Source organism: Artibeus jamaicensis, unplaced genomic scaffold, assembly GCF_021234435.1.
Source record: "Artibeus jamaicensis isolate MK-2021 breed Jamaican fruit bat unplaced genomic scaffold, CSHL_Jam_final contig_944, whole genome shotgun sequence".
Taxonomy (NCBI): Eukaryota; Metazoa; Chordata; class Mammalia; order Chiroptera; family Phyllostomidae; genus Artibeus; species Artibeus jamaicensis.
The window spans coordinates 5,822,549-5,827,351 of record NW_026522020.1 but is presented as its reverse complement, the minus strand read 5'-3'; the positions used below and the strand labels follow the sequence as shown (position 1 = coordinate 5,827,351).

At 49.5% G+C, this 4,803-nt stretch overlaps 1 protein-coding gene across 1 annotated transcript in view; it reads left to right on the top strand.

Annotated features, from left to right (window-relative positions):
* The first annotated feature begins 186 nt into the window (after positions 1 to 186).
* The window catches only part of HDLBP (high density lipoprotein binding protein), a 62,068-nt gene continuing 57,451 nt past the window's right edge, over positions 187 to 4,803 (top strand). Inside the window, exon 1 of the mRNA XM_037161379.2 lies at positions 187 to 305. The gene's annotated coding sequence lies outside the window, so the exon portion shown is untranslated. The remainder of the gene's footprint in view (positions 306 to 4,803) is intronic.

Here is a 4,803-nt window from a genome sequence, read left to right as displayed (position 1 = left end):
GCTCTTGCGTCATCACGTCACCCCGCCCCTTCGCTAACGTTTTTCTAGTCTTCGTGCGACCTACCCTTTCCTCCCCTTCCCCCATAAGTCGGCTTCTGAGTGCGCAGGCGTAGGTTCATCCCCCCGATTTCCGCCTCTGCGCAGGCGCTGTGCCCCTCCCACGGCGGTTAGCCATATAGATACTGGGGGTGGGGGAGAGGTCAAGCGGAGCCTCTTCTCCTTTACCAAGATGGCGGCTTGTCCCTGTTTCGCCACATTTCCCACCTTGTGAGCCTGATTTCCTTACGCTGATAAGACTGGAACAGGTAATGCTATTCTTCGTCTGTGGGTGACTAGAGTGAGTTGAAGGGAAATTCTTTAGAATAAGCTAAGTGACTTCTGAGAAGAGAGGAGGTCAAGGGAAGGCAGGTGGCGGTAAGAGTGCAGAACGACGGCAAGGAGAAGCGCCTTTGCCTCTGACTGTTCCCTGCAGGAGAGGGCGGCAGCACCGAGCTGGCAACTCTGGAGCGGGGCCGGGAAGGGGGCGGCAAGGCGACCAGCGGGGCGGCTCTAGCCCCCTGCCGCCGCCTCGATGGTCGTGGCCCTCGCGTCGATTGGCTGCCGCAGGACACGTGGGTCGGAGGGCCTGTTCTCAGACCACAGAGACTGGCGCCCGTCCCCGGAGACGTGGCCTTCGTGCGCCCGGGGCTGGGGCCTGCGCTCGGGGGTAGGGCGGTGCGGTCCCTCGCTCTCTTGTGGTCTGAGTCGCGAGGTGAGATCTAGAGGGGGCACCCCCCCCTGGCCCACTGCGGCTGCGCGGCTCGGGGACCGGAGGGCGACGTGCCGGGCCGGCCCGGGTGGGACCTGCGCTGCCCTCTGCCCCGCCCGGGGTGTCCTTTCTCCCGCCCACCGGCCTGCGGGCCCGGCAGCCGTCGGACACTCTCCTCAAGGCTGGGCGCACACGCCCGCGCACAGGAAACCTTTGTAGCTCACTCCCGATTGGAAGTGAACACAATCTCGAGTCTTTGACGGGCTATGGCATCGTGTTTGTTGGGAACCTGAAGCTGTTTCTGACACTAGGGGATACGGAGGGTGGTTTTTGGAAAGTGGTTAGGTGCTCTGGGCCAGCTGCCATATATTCTCTCTGACGCGCCTTAGAAACGAGAGGGCCAGACTTTGCATGGAGTTCGAATACTTCGTAAAACCAACGGAAAAATCGACCCATGTGCTATTTATTAAACAACGCTGCTGGTCAATGAGACATCAGTATGAAGGATGGCTGGCCCTTCTGCTTTGGGTTTTGTTCTGGGCCCACCATCTCCTGGCCGTCCTCAGCCCTCTGGCAGTGACTTCACCTGAGTTTGGGTCGGCTTAAGAACACTCAGGTTCGTGGCAGGTAACTTTCTTGAGCCCTATTAAGAAAGGGAGTTAACAGTCAGGATTCGTCTGAGGCAGCTGATTGACGGACATGTGTGGGAGCAAACCTGGAATTATATAACATGGAGGTTTATAGTTGGTCATTTTGAACACTCCACAAACCCCCACAGTAAACTCATTAACTACGATTAATGTTAGGATGTTTGGAAGCAGTGTTTGGTTGAGAAGGTATTTGGTTTACAGCGGCTTTTGTCCTGTGACTTCCAGTTCTCTCGGTCTGAAACAGCAACCTTTCCTAAGTTTTAGGGTTGGAGAAAACGGAGCATATCCCCTCAGACCTTGAGGAAGAACATTTGAAAGCCTGTTAAGTAACTTACATCGAGGACGGAACTTCCCTGTAGCTGTCGTTAGTTCAGCTGTGTACCATGCACTGTTTGAGGGCTCACGTCCTCTCTGATCAAGTGAACACCACCTGGGAACATGTGCGGGGAACATGAGAACATTCCTGAGATCATTGGGCCGCACTGCGCAGCGCCTCTGGGCCCCCTGGGAGCCCTGTTGCAGTGCCCTCTCCGCGGGCCAAGCTGACTTCTCAGCTGCCAGATTGGAGAGTTTCATCTGGAAAAAACACTTCTTGAAGTGTTTTTTTCTTTAATTTTGCTGTTTGGGGCTTTCGATGGTCTTACTCCAGCCTCGTAACTCATTTCTTCAACAGTTCAAATGCAGGAACGTTTGTTGTGAACTGCTGTGTGCCATACACTGTTGAGGAGTCTGGGGGTGCAAAGATGAAGAGGATGTAGACTTTCCCCCCTTGAGCAGTTTGTGGTCTGCTCTGGAGGGTTCACTGGTAAAAGAATAACTAGTTTACGGTGGTCCAAGTGCAGTAGTGAAGACAGGGCCGCATGTGGACAGAGGAAAGAAGAGGCAGCATTACCTGTCGGAAAGTCTTCACAAAGCACTCTCTTTTTTTTTAATCTTTTTTATTTTGTTTTTTAGGGGGGAAGGGAAGGAGAGAGGGAGAGAGACATCAATGTGTGATTGCCTCTTGCGCACCCCTGCTGGGAACCTGGCTAGCAATCCAGGTTTGTGCCCTGACTAGGAATAGAACCAGCAACCCTTTGGTTCACAGGCCCACGCTCAATCCACTGAGCTACACCAGGCAAGGGTAGAACGTGTTTCTTGAACTGGGATTTAGAGGATGAGTAAGCTTTTCCAGGTGGAGTTGGGAGGATGGGGAGTCCCAGGCAGGAAGACCAGCTGATGCAAAGGGGCTGTGTGGCCGCTGAAACTTGGATGTGTCTTGTCAGGAACTGGAGAACTTGGTGCATTTCGACCCCTCAGAGGGTGATGGACTTGCTGAGAGCCGGTGGGGAAGGACATGGTGCTCTTTCGTAAGACCTATAGGGTTTCAGGTGATCACACCGCCTGCCAGGGTGACTTGTGACCTTTAGTCTCAAGTGAATCAGATAGATTCTCCATTAATGCTTCCGTGACCTGAAATGTAGTCCCTTACCAAAAGGGCTTGAGCAGAGAACACACTGTTTGAAGTACTGAGGAGCAGTTTTACAGGGTGGGGAAGAAGTAGGTTTGCAGTTGTGAATTCTTGAAGCATGAGGTTTATTCTTGTATTATTACTTATTTATTGTTGTATTATTTTCCATACAAACAACTGGAAGCATACTTTTGCCCCACCCTGTGTTTGATATCACCCCTTCAGCACGCATCCCTTGCACAGGGCCAGTGACGATACATAGGAAGGCTTTTCCCTTTTCTGTGAATAACCAAGCTCCTGGAAGAAACAGTATACAGCTGAGTTCTCAGCTGCTGAGTTAGGCAGCAAAAATCCAAGATGCATGTTGTAACAGTTTTTGACCGAGTAGACAGCAGCTGAGAACATCAGTGTGTCACAGTGCCCTTTCCTTTAAATTATAGAAACACCACAGCATTCAACATTCAAAAGCAAGAGAAGAATTAAACTTCTCATGTGTACACACTTTAAAAATTTATTATATAAGTTGTTTTGGGCTAAGCGAAATTCTTTTTCTCCAATCAGAGACATTTTGGAAGTGACAGCCCTAGTACGCTGCTATTTTAAGTCCCACCAAAGTTCCTGGGAGGCGGTAGAGAGGAGCCATACACATTCCAGACGTCGCGCAGTTAGTCATCTCGATGCTTGCTGTTGACTTGGTAACAATGCATTGACTGTGTATACTCTCCCTTACTACTTTTTATTGGCATTCATATGAATTTTAAAATTAGTTTTATTTCAGATCAAGTATGTATCTTCCTGTTATTTTTAAGAGGTCAAATAATCTTAAAAGGCTTGTAAAGAGAAACTCTGAATTCCTTCCCCCCAGTTACATGTCTTGCCCTGCGGAGCACCCACATCAGCTCTTAGCTGATCCCTCTGGTTTTTGCTGTCACCTCTAAGTAGCATACATACGCTTCGCTTGCTCATTGTTGCTCTTCCCTCCCGCATCACACATTCTCTTCACTTGACTCAGCAGATGTGAAGTGAGTTTTCTTTTACTCTCTGCCTTTGCTGTGCAGACACATACATGGCTGCCCAGAGCAGGTACAGTTTTAATTGGTTAGTTCAGTATTTAGCCTTTATATTGACTACACAGTGTTGTCATGGATCACTGTTCCTTTCCTGGCTAAGTTGTTGTTTTCCATGAAGTTCTTCTGAGTCTTGTTTGTGTATTTGTCACTAAAACTCGACACCGGATTCACCAATTTGTCTAAATCTTTTCAAGAAATTTAGTCCTTTTTATCCAGTGAAATTCCATGTATTAATCTCATTGTGAGTAAATCTGTCCCAGGCCTCCGACCTGCTGGAATCTCCCTGAAGCTCTCACCACCCCTTTTGTGTTGGGTTTCCACTTTCCTGGAACCATGTTTTTCTTCTTTCTTGATGTTTCCCCCTCTCATTTTGATGGAGCAGTTCCTCAAGGTGTTGTCTAGGAAAAGATGTACAGGAGGGAAAGTTTTAAGAACCTGCATGCGTGGAAGTTCTTTACTCCCCTTGTCACTGAATGGGAGCGGAGGCACCTTTGTGCTTCTCTGTCCCCCACCTCCTGGTGTTAGTGCTGAAGCCTTTCTGTGTGACTGTCTTCTTCTTTGTAGCTTCAAGGATTTTCCTTCTGTAAAATTGGAAATACTCAGTGTACTGATGTCCCTTGGAATTTGTTTTTATCTACTGTCTTGCCCACACTTGAGGTGATTTGAGAACTCATTCTTCAAAGCTGGGCATTTTTTTCTGATTTATTGCTTTGATTTTTTCCCATTCACTTTCTATTTCTAGAATGAAGCTCTTCGAGCACAGGAGGCAAACACAAGGCCCGTGGCCCCAGTCCCGCCCTCCGCCTTGTTTTATCCGGCCTGGCACCTTGTTTCTACCCCGCGGCAGCACTGAGCTCCTTGGCCCTGGTTAAGGAGCACTTACAT